The 21763-nt window shown below is 37.3% G+C and overlaps 1 protein-coding gene and 1 long non-coding RNA gene across 4 annotated transcripts in view; both read left to right on the top strand.

The window, feature by feature from the left end:
* Positions 1-630: 630 nt before the first annotated feature.
* SGCG (sarcoglycan gamma) overlaps positions 631-21763 on the top strand; it is a 139511-nt gene continuing 118378 nt past the window's right edge. For all 3 annotated transcript variants that reach the window (XM_085321808.1, XM_085321806.1, XM_085321807.1), the window contains exon 1: positions 631-926. The gene's annotated coding sequence lies outside the window, so the exon portion shown is untranslated. The remainder of the gene's footprint in view (positions 927-21763) is intronic.
* On the top strand, positions 5760-14001 carry LOC146586153 (uncharacterized). Its single transcript, XR_014897854.1, has 3 exons — positions 5760-6082; positions 7098-7241; positions 12207-14001. It is a non-coding gene; the product is annotated as an uncharacterized LOC146586153 (long non-coding RNA).

The following is a 21763-nucleotide window of genomic DNA, read 5'->3' as shown; positions in this document are numbered from 1 at the left end:
TCCAGATCCTCCTTTTTCCCCCAGTTTCCCAATCCCGCATTCCCCCAACCTCCCTAAGCAGGGGGAGGTTGCCCCCTTGCTCCTTTCGCACCCTTCACCACCTCTGTCCTGCACTGGCTCCTACCCCAAACCTCAGGGTCTTCGAGGAAAACCAGCCACCACCTTTCACCTCCCAAATGGAGCCTGTGCTTAGCGCTCCCCCGCCAAGGCGCGATGCCGCCCCTTCCCGCCTGCCTCCCTTCTCCGAGCTCCCCCCCATCCCGCACAACCGCCTCGCGCGGCCGTTACCGCGGCGCGGCCGTTGCCCCCCGCGCAGCCGCATTTGCGCGCAGCGGCGGCGGGCGCCCCCCTTCCCGCCACCCCCGAGAGGCGCCGCCTGCTCCCTGCCCTCGCCGGCCGCCGGCGCCAGGGGGACCGCGGAAAGCCGCGCAGAGAGGGCGCAACTTGGGCGAGGGCGCGGAGGACGGGGGTGGCGAGGCCCGCAGCTCCCCTCACGGCGTCGCAGCCGCGAAGCCGCCGCCGGGGGCGCTGGGCGGGGCCGCGCCGGGCGCCTGTTGCCGCGGGGCGGAGCGGGGCCTCCCTCCCCCCGCCCCGCGCGGCCGTGGGGCGGGAAGCGGGGCGGGCCCCGGCAGCCGCATGGCACCGCGCCGGGGGCTTCCCCCTCTCCTCTTCGGCCGCTGCGTGTCCCCGCGGCGGCGGCGCCGGGCGGACGGATCGTCTCCCGCCTCCTGCTCGGCCTCTTCCTCTCCCTCCCTCTCTCCCTGCCTGCCGGCGGCGGCACAGRCGAGGCGGCGGGAGCGGCGCCCGCCAGGACGGGGGGACGGAGGCGCCGCCTGCGGGGAGGAAGCTGGATGAGGGTCCGCCAGCCCCTCGGGCATGAAGGGGGACGCGGCCCTGGGCAGGAGGGGGGCAGTGTCGCCCGGAAAGTTGTTCGGGGCGGGGGGAGGGCGGAGCGGGCGGCCCCGGCTTCGCTGCGGACCTCGGCAGCCTCCCCTCGCCGTCCAGGGGCTCGGCGCGGCGCTGGGGAGCCGCCGCCCTCCGCGGCGCCCGCAGCTCGCTTCGCGCCTAGGCGCTTCGCCGCCTTTCTCCCGCGCGGCAGGCGGCTCTCGGTGTGGGGGGACGGCGCTGCCCGCCTCGGCAGCCGCGGCTGAGTGGTCCGCGGAACTTGCTTGCCTCCCTGTGCCAGTTTAGATATCAAAAAAAAAAAGAGAGAAACCACCAAAAAAAATACGTAGTAGCACACCTGAGACTTAAGCGAGTTCGTTGTGCTGTATGACACGATTAGAAATACACTACCACTTTTTTTTTTTTTTCATCGCATTTTACCGGGGGCTTTTTAAAGTGACAATTGTAGATTCAGTGTAAAGTTAATAAAATACGTGAGTTGTTGTTAGCAGTGTTGGAGACTAAATGCCACTTSAAGCGTTTCACATCTCCGTTTCACTTCTTAAGTTGTTTCCCTTTGCTTATAGTTTACATCGAGGACAATAAGACATTATTATTATTAATATATACTTTGCTGTCCTGAAGTCATTTAAGAAAGAAAAAGTGAGAAGAGTGCCCCACAAAGGTTCTAGGTATCTTTGCTACAAACTGCAAAACCAACATTGAACCACCTTAAGGCAAAAAAATTCTACACCCTCAAAAGCTTATTTCCTGACCAGTCCAGACCAAGACACACACGTTGCAAAATGCCCTAAGAGTGGAAAGGTTTGGGTCACCTCACACAGGTGAGGTCTGCAAAAGGGGAGGTCTCCCTCATAGAGCCTGTTCTGCTGCCGTTTCCGCTGGTGAAATCTGAGAGAATCTACCCTTTAGAAGTGTATCAGGTGCAGTTAGGAATGCTTCACTTCCAAATTCTCAAATACCAACATGATGCCACAGTGTTTGTTACAAATGCCAAAAGAAGAATTATAAAATCAAGCTTGATACATTTTTAGATTGGAAAAGCATGTGTAGTKTTGTTGTTGTTGTTGTTAAATAGTATCACAATTTTGGAATAAAGTGTAAGGGAGCCCACAAAAATAAGATAGATTAAGCAACGTAAATCCATTACTGCAGGTAATACCTAGGATTACTGATTGATGGACGTAGATAAAACACTACACTTCTGATGACTTTCAGATTAGGAAACTTTTGTTAATAAAAACACAGTTTTGCCCCTGAGAAGGTCCATCAAAGTTAATRACTTGCTGCAGTTTTGGGAAGAATTTAGGTGTGTTCTGTTTTTATGTTAATTGTTTATATGGACTTTTAAATGGCATTAAGCTGACAGAGGGCTGAAGTAATGGCATGTGTAAAACTTGAAATGCTTTCCACCTTTGTATGTGTTTTGTTGGATTTTTTTGTCAACTTCAAATATAGTCTCTCTGAGCTTTCATGTAAGTGGCAGAACTTACTGAATATTTGCAACAGTTTTTCCGTTGTAAAATGTTCTGTATTTTTTACTTCCTTGAGAAGGTAGATTAACATTTTTCTTGACAGCATGACAGAGAAAACTTGCAGCAAGCATTTGTAAGGTATTAGAAGAAGGTATCATTCTAAACTGTTAACAGAGACAAACTTTTCAATATGTTTGTGTGAAAATGAATGTATCACTTGTAAAATGACTGTTACGATGCAACTAAGAGGTAAGATAAGAAATAATACAGAGACACAGGGTATCATAATTTAAGATATTCATTACAGGTTTATGTCTGGATACCTATGGACTTAGTGCCTAGCCCTATAAATAATTGTTTAAGTAATTTTATTCATATCATTATTTCAGTTAAACTTGCAAAAGTACAGTGTTGGCACAGTAGCACTTAACCTACCTAGAGGTAGAATATAGAATTTTGCCATTTGTGACACACTGAAGCAAAATGCTTTGTCTGCTAATAAGCTCTCTCTTCTGATAACACGTCCAAATCATTTGTATGTAGTTCTTGCTATCAAAAGCTGACATTATGTTAGAAGTCATGAGCTTAAACCTAACTYTATATTTAACAAATATTCTTGTATGCAGAATATGTGGAAACAGTATGTGGAAACTTAAACAATGAAAATACTCTAGGAATTAGGCCAGCTGAAAAAAGGGAGACATAAAAAATGCCGTGGAAGTGTGGGAAGTTTGGTGAAAGGGAAAGAAAATAAGGAAGTTAAGAATTAAGGGTGCTGTGGCCACAGATTTTCCATAGATARTAAGTTAACGGTTTCTGAAGATAATACATACTTTAAGGATTTGGGGTAAAGATATTCCTGGCATTTACTTTTAACCTTGTATTTACCTTCTTGAAGTTGTCTTAATCTTCTAGACAGTATCTTCAATATCTTTAATTAATGCTTTTAACTGAAGACTGTGGTTGCATTTTGTAATTTTTTTTGCTTGTGGTTCTATTTCCAGACATTATACTACTATACTCTAAAATCTTTTCTTGAAGCCTTCTCTTGAGTGAGAATATAATTTTTTTTCTTCTTGTTAAAACCTGTCTGGTGTGGTGGGACTAGGTGAATCAAAGTGAAACTGGTTAACTTAATGCATTGTTTCTGTAAATATAATAGTATGAAATGGAATACAGGCTAGAGAAAACTCTGTCTTGGTTACAAGCTTAACACCCAGGCGCTGACGTGTACATACTACAGATCCGTAGAAAGTGAACATAAGGGATTGTGTTGCTAGCTTTGGGGAAAAAATTCTTTTGGTGGTCAGAAACAAGTACTATTCCTGGGGACAACAGAGCAACCTTTCACTTTGCACAACCATTTTGGGTGTTTCTCTGTCCTCTATTATATCTCTGCTCAGTCTTCTCTCAACCAAAAAAAGTTCTAATACCTTTTATTTTCCCTTTAGGTCATCTTTTCTGGACCTGTGGTAGTTATTGGTTTCTGCTGAAAGCCTTCCAGTTGTTCCATATTATTTTGGCAGAGTACCCCCTAAAAAAAAATAAAGCTGCAGCCCTACCAATAGCTGAAGTGGAAAGATTAGCCTGTATTTTAAGGCGGTACTTTTTAGCTATAAATCCGATGTGTTGTCTTTTGTTAAAAAGAGTACTCTTGTTGATCACATTTAGCTCTTGGTTATTCTAACCAGCACAATACCATTCTGAAGAACAGCTACATATTCTTTGTACTCATTCTATATTTTCTCAGTTGATTATTCTTAGCTAAACTTTGTATTTATGTTCTTGATTTCATCTTAACCTACTAGATATTATCTTCAATTTTACGTAATTATTCTGAATTCTMATCTTGTCTACTGTCTGACTACTTGAGTCTTCTTGAGCTAGTATCATGCTAGTATCATAGATTTAACACGTATATGCTATCATCTAAGTTATGGAAACAATATTATTTAACAGGACAGATTGCTGAGGAGCCCCACTTGAAAAAGTTTTGCCCTTTGTCAATGAATTGGTTATAATGATTCTCCAAATATGGTATTTAAACCTGTTCTCAAAGTAAAGTCAATACAAAACTTCTGTTAAATAAAGGAGATTATGTCTGTAGATGAAGGTATAAGTATGGGTATTATTTTTTGTTACCAACTATGGCAGAACTCAAAGGAGTAGTAGTATGAATTCCTGTTGTGTAGGTTTTTGTTATAAAGCATTGCAGTTTTCAAGGAAAGAAAGTATTTATTCTTAAGGCTTCTAGTTTAGAAATTCTCTTTACTGTGATAAGTATTCATTGAGGAATGAGGTACCCTTTCCTGAACATTAGGTCAAAATACTCCTGAGTAATGTACCTCGCAATCATATCRTATATACCATTTGAAATTAAAATGCTGTCCACAAACTTAATGAAAATTATYAGAGTAATATGAGTGCTGGTTTTAATTTTTAGCTTCTGATAATTACTTATTCTAGTCAGCAAATAATGGAGAATAATTTGCCAAATTAATGAGCTGCTTCATTAACTACTGTGTTTCATACGATAACTTGTGAAGGTTATTCAAGGAAAACAGTTGTGCACATTTATGAAGACATTTGAGGAAAACTACAAATAGTATTAAAATCTAGTTCTCTTTTATGGGTCTATGTCCTTGAAATACCTTAGCAATCTAAAATCTGTTAACAAATTGTCTTTGTTCTAAATTCAATGTTAAATTTACCCTCTTTCTGCTAATATGTGGAAGTTTAACAGAGCAATAGTGAACATCCAATTAGCTCTTTCTACTTAAGGGAAGAGAGACAAAGTGACATTCCAAATTAAAATAGTTGTCAATGTTGATGTTGATCTAAACCACATAACCGATACTAGGTTTTGAAATTGAAGAATTGGTTTTATAAACTGCAGCATACATAAATCATGCAAAAACATCCAAATAAATTACTTATGGTTGTGCATTAAACATTCACTGCTTCTGATGACCAGTATTATTACAAACTTCATAATATCTTGACTGTATAAATCTGGAGAGACAGCTTCTATTTGTTTGCTAAGGATGATCTGTGGAATTTGGATTTGTATATAGTGAAATAGATTGCTCATTACCATAAAAATCACCAATAAAAATATGTTTCTCTTTGCTGTAGAAATTTAGATACTCTTTTTTAACTGTACAATTGAGGGGAAAAAAAAGGAAATCAGGATTAAGAAAACTATAAAATATATACAAAAGAAAAACATGCATAAATAAAAAATTCTTTGAATTAGTATTTAGTTCTTTTTCTAAAGTGTAGTTTCTTAGTCAATGAGAGATTGTAAACTAATTTGCAAAATCATTTGTGAATAATGCTAGGATGTGAAAGGTCATAGTATAATACTGTTTTCCTGGCTTGATTTTAGGACATAATACCTCTTCAGGCTGTGATGGTTTATGTGAAGATTTTTGCTTTCGGATTTTCAAGCTCCCTGATTTTGTATGGTTTTTTTTTTGTATGCGTTTACGCTGCATTTGGTATTTTAAGGGGCCAGTTTCACAAACCTGTAAACATTTGAATCAAACAGCTAGAAGAGAGAATTAAAATGGAAACATCTGACTAAGTATATCTTGCTGTATCTTCCTTGCCTCCCCTTCCTCCTCTCCAAACCATTTGAGAAAGAAGATTGCAACCAGCCTTGAAAAGAGTATGGACACAGCCTTAAACAATTATTACAGGTGAGGGTAATAAGTGAATTGATGAGTTGAACAATGAATTGAACTTTGAAGGTATAAATTTAAACAATTTGTTAAGAATAGCAAACAGAACAAGAAAAAATATACTAGTATACTAGTAAAGATGATAAATAGTTTCTTTGGTTATTTTTCAAGAAGTCGTCTGAATATCCTRAGAGTATGTATGCTTATGCCTTTCTTTCTGTGGTTGGAATAGTTCCTCKAGCAGTATTCATAGGGCATGGACTTTAGCCCTCTTTATTCTGCTTAGAGCACCTGCGGCTATTTGAGTCCCCTTGACTACAACATTAAGGCAAAATGTTCCAYTGCTTTCCTTTGTGTTTAGTTACTTTCCTTGCCTTTTTGAGTTTTGATATTGTGCTTGCCTCCTAAGCGTAGTCTCATCCAGATATTTTTACAGGGTCTTCCACCATACTACTACTGGCCACATCTAAAATCTTACCTGCTTACCTATATGTCAGTACTAATTTGCCTCAGAGTGGCTCCAGCTATCTTGGTGTCATTCTTCTCTACAGTTGTGTCAGCTGCCCTTGAGATACAAAAATATCTTGGCTCTGTGTTGGATCGGGTCTGTATGAGTATGCAGTTACTTCATTGGCCTGCTTGTGATACRCATGCCACTCCTTCCTCCTTATTTAAGATGACACTGGGCTCTTAAGCCTTCTCCTGCTTAGAATGTTCACCTTTTAGAAAACTGTTTGCTGTGTCTTRGCACTAGTCTGAGCCATCTTCTTTTCTAAAGTGCAAAGAGTCATCTTATTGAGTCTGCTTGGATGATCKGTCTCATTCATGGACCTAGAATGGCACATGGGTTTTTGACCCACTCAGCCTCTGTTACTTTCCAGTCTTCTGCCCTAGTCTAGTTTCAAGGACCCTTCTCAAGCAATCCTAATTCGTCAAAGAAGTCAGCACTTCTCTGGTCGGGGACATTGTAGAATTTATATTGGTGCAAACCAGGGGCAAAAACTTGTACAGTAATTGTTTTTTTGTGCCCAAGTACAAGGCTCAAGATTCCTGAAAGCAACTTCACATCTCCCAGTATCCAGAAATGGTCTAGTAGAAAAGAAAAGAAAAGAAAAGAAAAGAAAAGAAAAGATGTGCAACCTGCCATTAAGAGATCTGATTAAACACCTTCTCTGAGGTAAGCTGCTGAGTCTGACCTGTAGATCCTATTGTCAAGGTAGATGATAGAGTTGATGGAATGCCCACTTTCTACTGTGTCCACAGGGAAGATTCAAAAGGGTCTCTGGTATCTTGTAAGCCTTAAAAAAATTGAGGTGTTCCCCCTCTGTCCTTGAAGCAAAAAAGTGTTTCTTTAAAACAGTTTATTCAGATGCCTACATCTCTTTGGAAAGTGCTGAACACTGCATCTAGGACAAGCAGTAGAAATGAAAAGCCAAAGTATCTGGAGGGCACAATTTACTCTCAGCAACAAGCATGACCAGTAGCATTGTGCATCTCCAATACTGACAACTCTTGAGTATCAGTGTGGAATTTTGTAGAGGCACTATCTTCTCCAAGAATTTAAACTTGTGTCTGAAAGACAAAACAAACAAAAACCCACCTACTAGCCTAGATTTTTGATTAGTTTTTTTTCCCTCCACCTAGCAGGATTTTATTTCTTCTAACTATTTTTGCCAAAATGGAAATATCGTATTTTGTCACATATATTGCATATTCCACCCATAGAAGGAATTGCAGATCAGCCAGTTGGAAAATATTTAGAACTAATGTCTGCAGTCAAGCTATTTCTTTATAAAAGGAGATTTTAAAGTTATAAACAAAGAAGAAAGTCTAATAAAGGCTAGAAAAACATCTGTTTACAAGTGGAATGAGTTATTTGAAGTTGAAGTTTCCCTCTGTTCCCAAGAGTGATTGTACTGAAAACTCATAATTCATTGAATATGGGATCCTGTTGTTTTGAAAAAAGTATTAAAATATTTAAAATGCAGATGAAAATTAAAAAAAGAAAAAGAAAGGTTAGTTTCTGTAGCAGTTTGTCCCAGATAAAAGAAAAAAAAAATAGCATATTTCCATCGTCTAACTTTTGGTAAAGAATAGTCTACAGAAAAGCCTTAGTTATGAGGAAGAAAGATGATGAATATGATTTCCATTCTTAAGAATGACACCAGCTATAGGGATCATTTCACACAGCCTATGTAGGAACTAATTTAACGATTGAAATCCTAAAATGTACCTGGTTTTCACAGAACACTTGAGACTTTGGCTTCAGCATTCAGTTTTCTAAATAATTGAAAAGTTCTGATGARTGTTTCTGACATTCTGCTGAAAGAGTCTTGTTGTTCCTTTCAAGACTATTTAGTCATATTAATAAATAATTCATCAGTGAAAAATACATGTTTTGTGGGAAATTCCCCTTTTAACTGGGGGTAGCAAATCTACCTCACAGTTATCTATGAATCATTTGYTGCTTTTATAAAATTCACATTCTACTTAACCTTGTGCCCAGCTTCAGCAGAAAGTGTAATGGGCATCTTTGTTCCAGCTATTCTATAATAGGTAAGATTTTTTTTAATAGAACAGTCAGAATACAGTGACAGCTTTTTGAGTCTGAGGAAAAGAAAAATGCAAGAACTTCTACTTGATGCTATATTGATCGTGAAAGCTCAGATTTTTTTTTTCTGGACGTCGTGCACTACTTCCTCCTCTGCACCCTAGTAGAGTTTGACTAGGATGTTTAGCTCCCACTAAGATCAATTCATTCTAACAGGTATTTGTAGACACAAATTCCTCACTGAGAACCTTTTGTTATGTTGTCCTCCTTTCTTGCTTCAACTTTTTCTGTTTAAAGTTCTTCTCCAAAGAATGTTCTTGATTCTTGCTGCTTTTTTCTTCCTCATCCATCATATTTTCAATTAGTATATGCTTTTAAAGAGCTGCTTTAAAATTCAGAGGGAGCAGGCTTTCCAAGTTGCTTGTACCAAATCTGATTGTGGTCTATTTTGCTAGCAATAAGTGGGTGCTCATGATTAGTCCTATACTATCTGTCAAAAGTTTCAGCATGTCCACCTAACTGTTGGCATATAGAGTGGCATAAACAATTCTGGAATACTGTCATAGGAGGTGATTCTTTGTGTTTTATCTCCTGAAATGCAGGAAAAATGTGAGAGAACAAATATCCTAAAGTTTTTAAAATAGTTCATACCAAAAACTCTAAAATAATCTGAGCTGAAGGAGGGAAGATTCTCTTAAGGTAACTAAATACTTAAAAGCTGACAAGAGCAGGTAGGAATAAACATTTTTTTTTTCTTTTCACAAATCAGGCAGAATACCAGTGAGGTGTTGGGATTAGAGGTACTGGAACATGCTCCGCTATGCTAAATGAATTCATAAATTATTTGAAGAAGATAGTGAGTAGGAAGCTGAGAAGGTTTGTTAAATAAGAATAAATGAATCAAGATTAGTCACAACTAAAATAGCAGTATTACTTACTGGACACTTATTTAGAACTTCTGTTCTCAATAAATGCTAAGTTCTCAGAGGGTCTTTGCCTTGGTCCTTGCCCTCAGTCATCTCTCTTTGAATAGTGTTGGGTTCTCAAGTAGCTATTACTAATCTAGATAAAATACTGAAATTATTGAATATAACTTTCTGAAAATGGTAGTTCACTGTTCACTGATAATCTGAAAAGTGAGTGGGATATTAGGAAGTAATAGTAGTAGTAGGAGCAGAATAAAAAATACTCTTACATCATTGAAGAAATGGGTGAGCTTCTGCTAATATGGAAAGTTGTATGCAGTTACAGTTCTTCTGTCTTAAAGRTATAATAATTTTTGTAAACCATTCAGGAAAAGACAGAAAACATGTCAAAGAGATGCTCTGCTTATGTGTAACAGATGATCAGGCACATTAGAGCTCTTAGGCTTGTGAAAGCAGTGCTAATGGTAGTATGATACAAGCCAATGACATTGAGTGGCATGGAAAAAGATGAAGATGGGATCATTACTTACCACATCTAATTCTGTGGAATCATTCAGCTTAATTATTTAATATTTTATTTTATTGCTGAGTAATGTTACTGTCAAATTCACTGCARTAGGACATTACAGAGAACAGGCATTCTGGCCTAGAAAATCTCTCAGTCTGAGTGCAGAGAGGTGGAAGAACATATCAGTGGTAGAAACAGTCTGTTCCTGCCGTGTTTTTTACTACTTTTGCCTTCCAGAAGCACCTACTTTATCAAAAACAAGATAGTAACTTGATATTTTACCACTTTTATGTTCTGCTATATGCTGTGTATGCCTTGTTCAGCTGTAAATGGAGATGAACTTGTATCTCTCAAAGGAATGTATTAAGATAGTCTACTATTGGAGTCAAATTAAATTTTCATGTCAAATACAGTGTTTTAATTCAAGAACATTCAAGGCTGGCTCTCATTCGGTCAGTGGGGGGAAAAAAGTTGCAGCACAGAACTGAGATGGTCTGAATCACTTATTACTCCTTTGAACTAAAACACAGCAGTCATTACATTAAATTATGGTAGTAGTTGGTTTAAATACCACCAAGAAAGTCCAGAAAGCTCAGTGTTGGGGACTTATCACTGCTTTTTGAAGGATAAGGAATTACAGGGAGATTTTAGCCAAGTATAACCTTTACAGCAGTCTTGCAGACAATTTACTCAAGATGTCAAGCATGACTTTCCAATTGCTAAAAATCAGTACTGAGATAAACACTGTAGATGTGATTCAGTTCTTGATGCAACTGGACATTGCTTTGAAGCCCATGTAGTCTATAATATTGCAGAAGTCTGTCTTGATTTTTAAATACAAGGGCATACGTAAAGAAACCGAAAATGCAGTTGAAGGTGGTTCACTTTAAGGACTGTAGCTGGTTTGATGTTAATATTTACCATGCTACATTTAAGCTTATAGCAGCTTGAGGTTACTGAAAATTTGAACTTTGCAAAAGAAAAGTCAACTTTACTCTGAGCTGCCATGAAGATAACAGGTCTTCAAGGAAAAGGCTTGAATTTATGGAGGGGAAAAAATATTATTTTTCCCTTCTTTTTGTTAGCCTGTGCTATCTTCCAAACAGCAAATTTGTCTGATGGCTGAGAGCAAAATAGCAGTCTCATCAGATCTGCTATTTGGGAAGAACTCATTATACTTCTTTTGCAGTGTCTGAGTACCATCAACATGGATTGCTGGGTTCTTAATATTGTATAATTATGATATATGTCTGATTATGCTCTTTGTCCACCTTGCATCTGCCTTTCTAATCCGTACTTAGGGAGACTTTTCATGAGATTAAGAAGAGATTTAACTTTTTGAAATACTAGTTTTTGAGCAATAAAGGAAATCTCTATACATCATAAGGGAATTTTCACACTCATTGCTTTCTTATACCCAGAAGTGAAGGCTAATCTTAAGTCTGAGATGAATGAAATAGCTATATTAAAGTAGAACATCCCTCCCTACCTTTAAGATAAAGATGGTGCTCTCTACCTCTGTTATCTTATCGTTACAGCTAAACRATTGGTAAACTGTTCTCAGTTGCAGATTATCTTTTCTTGTGGTTATATGTCTAAGACACAGAAAGTGTCTAACACTTATTGAGGGAATTGTCACTGTCACTACGGAATGTCTCTTACACAACACTTGCTCAATTTTTGAGAACATTTGTGAGTACATATAAGTGATGGTAACTTACTTCTAGCTCTGTGTCCAGGATTTTTTTTTTTTAATGATGGGTTAATTTGTAGACAGTTCAGGCAGTAACCAGCAGCTATTGTTATTGTGTGCTCAGCTGAGTCCAAAAGTATGCTAATAACAAGTCCGTTCAGTCTGCCATTCCAAGARAAAATGCAAGCATGCCTAAGTATGCCAGTTAATTCTTGTCTCAGGCTGCTTGTGTATTTGGCATCTACAGATAAGGCTTTGAGCATGCCAAACTTTTATCCATGATGAATGCAAAACTGATTGAAGTCTGTATATTGCCAAATACTTAGTTTTTGGACATGCATGCTGATTCATGTATTTTCTTTAGCCCAATCATTAAGCGGGTGCACAAGTGCAGAAAATGTTTCTCATTTTTCTAGCCCATGTTTCCAGCAAAAATATTTACTGTTTCCACTCTTTGCTGGCAGGCTTACYTCAAGGTCCATGTCTATCCAGAAATCAACTGCTCATGCAAATATCGAAGATCTGAGGCCATCTACGTAATCTGCTTCTCATCCATCATTAGGTTTTATTGTTTTTTTTTTTTTTAAACTATCATTTTCAGGTATAATGTCTGACACAGGATCAGTCTCTTTACCATGAATACTGCAACTTCCATGTCATTGTGTAAATGATGAGCATAGACTTGCTGAAAGAGTCTGTGCAGTGTGCAGAGAATCCTAATGAACAGAAGAAACTAAAATTGCATATATGGCTGCGTACAAAATTCTGTTTTCAGTTTAATGCAGCTCTGAACTTTCGGAATATCTGGTGGAGCCAGTGGAATACAGTTTTGTAATTAATTCACTACAAGCTTACYTCACAGCTATATTTACAATTCATTCATTTGTTCTGGCAATTCTATTTTCATTCTTATGGCAAAAAGCTCTAAAAAGTYGAGACAAGTTTATTATCTGACAGAAGACTCTTTTTGGAACCTGAATTTATCTTGGCGGGTTGAGCTGCTATCAGTTTTTCTTGTCTATTAYCAGTTGCAATAATCTTACTAGTATTAATTATTAGAGTTAAGGAAACTATGTTTTTTTTGATGTCTCCTATATGCATATTTTTCATAGACATGAAGAACTTGCTGAAACTTCATCTTAAATATCAAGGTGTGCCTCTGCTGATGTTGGTGTGGCACAGACAAAATTATTCCTATTAATTGTTATTTTCCAATAGTATTTCAGCCTACTGAGACTAATTAAAATCGCAAATGTGATATCATTGCCAACGGTCATCATGCACAGACTCTGGGCTTGATCCATAGCAGTGTGGTTTCTGAGAAATACTCTTCTGTTAATTTTCTTTTTGCTGACCAAAGCAACAGCATACATGTCAGTACATGTATTGCTAAATATTATACTTTGTTTGGAGCTGATCAAAAATTTAGAAAAATGTTCTACCTTTTAAARTAGACAAACCTAATTCAGCTGCATGAGCATTGGTATCTGGACTGTTGCAGATGCCTTTTGGTGTCCTATCTGGCATGTGGTTGCTGCTGCAGAAGGACAGGAGCCTCCAATTTTTTTTTTTTATCAGCTCTATGTTGATGCCTTAGATACTCTAGGGCACCTAAAATGGCACTAGTTACAATTGTGTAATTGAATCCCACTCCAATTTTACAAAGCCAAAGTGGTGGTTCTTAAAAATTTTCAACAAAAAAAATATGCATATGTATCCGAATTGAAGCAATAAGAAATTGTTGGTATTATAAATAAGAGCTATGATTTTTTGCAGAAGCGTTGTAAAAATTATTTATGTATATAAGGATAAATATATTCCCTGTCTTGGCTTTTTYCCCCCCTTTTTTCCACTTGCCATCTTGTAAGTTTGGAATTGTAAGTTTGGAATTGTAAATTTTATTGTTTAAAAAAAAAATGGATCCGGGTGGCCTTGCTCAGTGATATCACTGAAATTCTGGAAATGCATGAAATACTTATGTCGCCCCAGTCAACATCACTGATTCAGAGGTGCCAGATTGTCCTTTCTCAATGCATGAATGCTAAAAACAGAAAACTTGTATGTACTGCAGCAGAAGAGTATGTATTTAAGGGATAAGTAACCTTTTCTTTCTTAATTCTGACCCATTCTACACTATTCTACAAAGACAATGATCATATGAAAGCAATATGTTTGCTAAAAACATCAGTAAGAATATTATGGTTATTTTAATTCTGCAGACCTGTGAAAAAAGAAAATACACAGCTGACAATAAGTGGATTGACTGAAGTTGATTGTAGTTAACAAGATGCCTTTTCAATTGTCTGCAACAGAAATCAAATAGCAGTTGCTTGATTCTCATAATATTTGGAAACATTGCCATGACTTCGAGTAACTTTGAAAAAATAAATCCATTTATTTTGTTCGTCTGGTTGAATAGTTTATTAATATGACCATTATTCTAAAAGAGATATTGGCATGCTTTTTCCTACTGTTAGTTTAAAATATAAACTTGTCTAGTATTAAATACATAAATGATGCTTTTTCATCTRTATCTTCAATGAGGAAATCTTTGTATCTGCCAATAAACTTTTATGTATTATTTATCTGTGCTGATGACTACTTTAAATTTGAGAACTGGCTTGTACCATATAATGCTTGGGTTGTTGTGAAGACTTCAGTAAGATTCTGAAACTAGAGCTTGAGCTGGTAGTAGAGCAGCTGAAATGGGAAAGTTTTTTTTTTTTTTTTTTTTTTTTTTTTTACTGCCTTATGTTTAGGATTTGATAATAATGCTTCATAAACCATAGGGATCAGATATTTAATAGGTAATGAATCCCTGTAAAAATGRCATTTAGCACACTTCTAAATGTTACAAATAGCTCTGGAAGCTAATACAATGGAAAAATTTTAAATGGAAGTAGTTGAAATGCCTTTGTGTCCAAGGAAAATAAGGGTTTTGGTGTACATAGACACGGGTGATCTCAATTTTAGAAACTCAGCAAAATAATAACTTCCGTTTCAAAGTAATAGATTTTTACAATATTCACTGTCCAGTCAAACACTGAACTGAAGCGATTCTGGTGCTACTGCAAGTTAATACAGAGATTGCAGTTTCAGTGGTCTGTGTTGACTTGTATCCAGGTGYGGTGAGAACACCTGCAGAAGATCTGTGAAACTACACACTGACCAAATTCCCATCAGGGCCAGGCATGCATTTTGTTTTGTCAACAATGTCAGCTGCTTCCTAGGTGGTAGCTGCTCAAGGTTAGCACAKCTGAGAGAAGCAAATAGTTCTAGGAGATTTAAGGAGCCCTTACAAGCAGGTTTGAGTCCCACTTGGGTGTCCAGCTCATGCTTCCAGCAGCCTCCCATTAGTGACTCCTCCTTGCGGTTCCCAGGGCTCCCCATTCARCTTGTAGTGTAAATCCTTTATTAAACCTAAACCTGTTTAACCCCTTATGAACCTTAAGTGTCTTTTTCTGCCTGTATCTGGCCCTCTCTTGCTTGCCTTGCAGTCACATCAGGCAAGATAATTCTCTGCAGCTTTCAAATTTRTAAGTGGTTTTTCTATTTTTAGAAGTAGTATTGAACTCTGAAGAATAGACTCTAATCATCATAAAATGTAAATAAACAAGTTTCTCATTCAAACTCTACCCCTACTCTTTTAATTAAACAACTCCTTAAATTCTTGAGAGGAGTGAAAATTTCCATAAACTTCAAATTCTCAATAGTAACATACGCTTCCCTTCTATTCCCTGTAAAATTCTGAATATCTGACCCCTTTCCGATGGTATTTTTTTAATGCTCTTACTTCAGGGCTAAACGTTTGAATAAGTGTTGCTCATGTGATGATAAACTACTGCCATTGCCTTTGATTTTTTCTGTTATTTTATATAATTTTTTATTCACTAATTTTCAAACTAAATAATAACAATTTTAAGTGTTACTGTATTGTCTCCTCATGTAACTTATCACCAGCCATCATCCATAGCTATCCAATACARTACTGTATAACTTGAGGGATGGAGATAATGATAGTATTAGCCATTTGTCCTCTACACTATGTATCTCTTATTACCAGTACACAGAAACATAATTTTCAATGTATATACTRTCAGCTTGTTATCCTACAAAACACTTTAAAATTTGAGAATTCTGAGTTAAATTTTAGAKTGGGTATGGAAGTGTGCCTTTCCATGTAACTGCTTAGCTTTCCTTTTTTTATATTCCTGCTTATTTCTCCATATCTTACCCTATCTCCCATTATCTGCAGCTGCTTATGCTTTACCGCTGCAGATTTCCCATCTTCTCCAGCTTAGTCTGTATGAATATTTCTCACCAAGCAGTTTCAGGACGTTAGTCCAACTTAGTTTTGAAAAAAAAGATAGAAATAGAACATTTTGTAAGKTTTTTTGGGGTTTCTTTGAGCAGTGACTTACTGAAGAATATATATTATAGCTATTGAAAAGGAAATTAATAGATATCCTTTCTGGTCACAGCTATTTTAAGAAACCATGAGGTTTAGTTCAGTTAGTTTCATAGTTCTAAATTTTATATAGGTCTTCTCATCATTTCTGAACAGTGATCTGACCCATTAAGAGACTGACTTTGTTTTCAYTTACAGGTAAGAGAACATTCTGCTCAGTAGTGATTCTTCCCAGAATTAAATAAATATAACTAAAGCTGTGCTTCTGGTGGCTTACTGTTCTTGAATATTTCATTTTGGTCTATAGAAGTAGTTACTCAAGTAAGATACTATTAGATGGCATGCCTGTTATCTCAGAATATTGGTATTTACATATTAATAACAAATCTAACATAATTTGATGTAATGCATGGAATACCTTGGTTATATGTTATGAAAAAGTAATGCTATGTTATGTGTCTGATCTTAAAATCATAATGTTCTAATTTTTGTAAACAGGTTAAATAAGCCCCAACTTTCCAGCTGGACAGATCTTATTTACTGACAGGAAACACTTTCCCTGCCATGTAGTCCTCTGTTCACTGGCAGCAGATGTTACTTAGATGTGTTAGATAATTRGATTTGCATGTTGTTGCACTATAATCTCTCTTAACTTTTACTGAAGTTTTTCTTCCCTTGGCCAGCCATGCTGAAAATGTAAGAAGAAACTACTCTACTTTGGCAGACAGGTGGCAGAGTCAACRTTTTTTGTTAACTGGAAGAAGATGCTTTCTATTGCAACTTCTGACTATTACCATGTTTAACCTTAGAAAACTATGTCAGAATGGAACAGTGATATATCGTAACTTTTTCTGAGGAAATGGTTACCCAGAGCTACATCCCTAATACCTACCTTTTTATACATTGTTTACGTATTTACTGCTCAACTAGACTTATTGATGCATTTTGGCATGTAATATTTTCTGGCTGTGCACAACACTTCCACATTTACATCAAACTGCATTGATAACAACATTAAGGTCACAGTGTTGTTGCAGCTTAAACATGCAAGTGTCTTATCAAAATGCTTAGTGTCAAAGCAGTTTGACCTTGTGTGTAATTACTAATCAAGAGCAATCCTAGCAAGCAGTTCAGATATTTTCACTGAACAAAAACGTATTTTTCTTTTCCTTTAAAAGTGATAAACCAAGGTTACTGTAACCTTTCTRGCCAAGGGGAGAACATTTACCAAACCTCTCAGGATAAATTTTTCCTGCTTGCATCTCTACAAAGCTGTAAGTAAAATGTTAGAGACAATAAATTAAAAAGACTTATTTTCCCTTTCTCCCTTCCACTCCTCCCACTTCCAGTGAAATATTAAGCTCACTACACATTCACCCTGGACTTTCGTATATGCTGCTCAAGCAGGGAGCGAGCTGGTGCCGTCAAAAATAATAGAAAAAAGTTTATCTCCTCTTTTTCCAAGATTTTATTGGGACAATATTAGGGAAAGGCTACAGTTATTCTATGATAGCTGTCTAGTTCCAGCCTTTATCTTTTCCTGGATTCTTATAGCCTCTCCTGTAGCAGGAGATYGGATGTGTTGTCACGTGAGAGGAAGCGGGCTGTCTGGGCCTTTGGCAGTCAGTTGACTGGGAGTGCACAGGCACCCCAGAGGTGTTAGTTCTTGTCTTCTGTCCCAAGGATCTTGAGAAAAGAAGGAACTAGTGGGTTGTCCTGCTGTTGCCAATACAGTTATTTCAGCCTGTAGCCCAATGCTGAAGGTGCTTTGGAAAGAGTACCTGGTAGAAGGCTAAATATTAAATGGATTATACCCAGACAGTGCTAATGAATGGGCACCTTTTTCAAATATCTATAAAAGTAGATGCTAAGTCCCATGTATTGCATAGGTAAAAGGACAAATTCCATTGCTGAAATCTGTGAAAGTTAGTTGTGTAACAAATATATGTATTTATTAAAATTAGATGTTTGAAATATTAATATTCTTGAAATATATCACACTTATTTAAAGTATTGTGAGAATAATTTAGTGTAGGATAAATATATAGGTGGTAATGGACAAAATAAATATTAGTAGTTGTCAAAGACTGGTTACGTGCTTTGGGAGACATCCTTCTGAGAAGAAGATAGCTGACCTTTGCAAATGCATCATATGTCCAAACTGTCAGCCTGAAAAATTACAGGTCACAATCATCTGAATATATATATTTTTATATTAATGTACTTTGGTAGTCTGTTTTCAGGATTTTTTTAATTAGGAATTTAGGTTGTATTTATGCTTTACATTTTCTAAAGTTCTTGAAAGATTAATGTATGAATATCACATAGAATTGTGATTTATCTTCTGCAGGCTAAATAAACAGCTTATTGTAAGAAAGAAAATATGTTTTACAACGTTGAACTTTGTGTATGCAAATATAGAATAGACAGAAAAAAGATACTATCTCATAATGAGGGCTCATTTTTTCTGCTTTTTTTCCCCCCCTTCTCCAAGGATGCTTTTGATTGGGAATATCTTTTGGGAGGTATTTTTCAGTGCTAAATATGACCTGTGGTGCATAGTTCAGGAGGTCTTTAAAATAAATTATTACTTGGTGTGTTGTGAGATGATTACTATAAAATAGAAATATGTAGTCCTRTGGCTATAAATCCAAAATAAATCGGGCTATAGGTCTGAAATTCCTTTTTCTTTTTTTTTTTTCAGAATAGAATAGGGGTTATTTTTTATTGGAAATTACTGAATTTGATTTTAATGCCATRACTTGGAAAAAAAGTGTATATCGTGAACTCTCCACCTCTTTGACAGGCTAGAAAAATTGATAGGAAGTGGGAGATCTAAGWGAGGCATGTGGAGGACAACAGGCAACACTTCTGTAAGTAGACTGGTAGGAAAAGGAAGGCTAAAGAAAATGTGGGCCTGCTGAGATTCAGACTTACTAATTCGGGACTCCTCTGAGACTATGTCCTTAGTTACTATTACAGCTGTCTTTGTGTAACTTTATACAGGTATATGAATTACAGATCATGTATATACACAATAAAATTTATACACAATTTATATGTAATTTATATGTAATTTATGCACAGTGATGGCTGTGATTGGAGGAAGTGTCTGTTAGACTGGCAAATCAGGCAAGTCCTTAAACATTAAAGCAAGATTTTGCTAAATTTATTCATTAACAACCGCACTTTGTGCTAATGKTTACTTCCTACAGTATTATCACTGCATATACAAAAATATTTGTCTATAACAATCATATTYTAGATTAGCTGTGAATATATAAAACCGTGGAGAGGATGCCATACAATTAGCACTGATTGCTAGGGCCTTTGATGGTCTTAGTCAAGGTGATCAGGMTTGAGAGCTCTTTGATGAAAGAAACTAGAACTGAAGCAGGCTTGTCTTYTGGCTTTCATCATCGTGCTGGTTGTTTTTTGTACTATTTGAACCCCCTCAAAAAAGGGAGGAAGGGCTCTTACCTGCTGCTAATACTACTTACCTTATTTTTCTTTATCTTGCCAGTCATCCTTCTTGTGTTTGTGACAGCCTGTCCTGCCTGTTTGTAGACACTTATTGTGTGTTCATCTCATTCTTTGGCAGCATTTTGTTACTTGAAGGCCTCCTGTATATGGCTAAGCACATCTTCATTTGCCCCTTTGGTGGTCGCATTGCTTACATACTTCATATAAAGTTGTCTACATGTTGTGTCTGGCTGTGTTGTCAGCACGGTACAAAACACTTGCATACTGTTGTTGCTTAGAATATTTTAGTACTATTACATTTGGGTTCAAGGCAAATAATATTAATTAACTGTAGCTAAAACAGAGGTCTGTGACACCTAGAAATGATAATTATTTAGCTACAGTTATCATCTGTGTCAGAATGAGTTAGAGGAGTCCAAGCTCTGTTACATCTCATGCTTTGTATCTGGTAGTTTTCCCTGATCAGGGTTTTCTCAGGATCCTTTCAAAGTTCCAGAGCTGTGTTGGAACTCCACCTGCATTAGAAAGCTGTTTGTTCTCTGTCCCAACCTTATGGGTGCACTCAAGGACCCTGTCCTCCAACTTTTAGAAAACCTAGACCCTTTTGATGAATTCCCCCAACAGTTTCTGTTACCATGAAATCAAAAAGGCACTGCCACATGCGGATACTATCCAAATAGATAAAAGGTGCGTCAGAACTCCCAAAGCAGTCTGTCATCTTGACTCTGGGTGCATCCCATTAGTGTTCAAATCGCATCAGCAGAATTGCTGAAGTATACATTAATCCTAAATATTCACAGAAGGGCTATCTTCAACTCCATTCACATTTTTGCTAACTCCTTTGTTGAAGGGGCATGCAGGACTGAGGCTGCATTTATGTGACAGAACAGATTTCCCCAGAGCCTAGCCTTTCTTTATCTAACCTATGGAATTTCTGTTGTTAGGAAACCTGGTTTAAAAGGAATTGAAAATCCTATAACAATTACTGCCATTGTTATTGTTGCATTTCATGGCATAAGGTAAGGTGCTCTAAAATTTCTGATGAGGCAAAAAGTATCCAAATTAAATGCTTCTGACACCCACACCTGTCCTGACCCCAAAACACAAGAGGGTTTGCACACAGTAGGAATGTGCATAAGGACAGCACATTTCAAAGAAGTAAAGATACTGGTGAATAATATTTTTTTCATCAGATATACGAGAAAATTCTGAACAGTAGGAGAAAAGGTGTCATGAAAAAGAAATGTACACTGAAATTAGAGATTTTATTATGATACAACCAACAAGAAATTAAGAGCCTAAAGTTTAAAAACCTGCCAGATTCTCTTGATGAAAGTATAGAGCCTCTCACTCTTCAGGAATATTTAGATGCTGTTTTACATCTTGAAATACTGTTTTTAAATTTCCTTCTGTTTTTCTTTATCAAGACTTTTAAACAACTTTGCGAGAACAGAACTATCCACAAGCCTGATAAAGCTATACTTTTTTCTTACGGTTTTGTTTTTCTTCTGTTTTCCCCTGAAATCAAGCTGGATGACACAATCTAGATGTTTGGATAGCTATAGTCTTTTATCTTTAGGATACAAACCCATGCAAGTCATCCACAAGTTTGTTTACTAAAAGAATGATGTCTGACTAAATCATCGCATATAGATTGCCAAAGTAGATTTCAGGATTTCCAGCACTGGTTCATGGAATAGCTAAATTTACTTTACCTGAATAAAGTCGCATTTTTTTTTATTAATAACAGAAAATATTTCATTCGTATGGACTTTTGTTTATTTTAATAGCCTTTTCTACTTTTCTGTAAACTGCAAGCTGTCTCTTTCTAAACAGATTTCTTGTTTCCGTTTTCATATTTCAGTGTGCACCTATGCCATATAACCCTGAGCATTTAAAGTTTTATTTTCTCTCTCTCTCTCTCTCTCTCATTTGACTTAGGGATGTCTGACTAGTCTTTAATACTTTTAAAATAATCTCCCAGTCAAAAGATGACAGTTTTCAACCTTCATTTCAATACTGGTACTACTTTGATACTTGTTCTTTAATTCTCAGAAAATTGCATTCTGAAATAAAAGCTTCTTTGTGTTCTGTCAGCCTTTAGCAATGTCAAATGTAATTGCTGTTCTT

The sequence above is a fragment of the Rhea americana genome, unplaced genomic scaffold, assembly GCF_003343005.1.
Source record: "Rhea americana isolate MKP2758 unplaced genomic scaffold, rheAme1 scaffold_71, whole genome shotgun sequence".
NCBI lineage: Eukaryota > Metazoa > Chordata > Aves > Rheiformes > Rheidae > Rhea > Rhea americana.
Note: the sequence above shows the minus strand (reverse complement) of the source record. Positions and strands in the feature narration are given on the sequence as shown.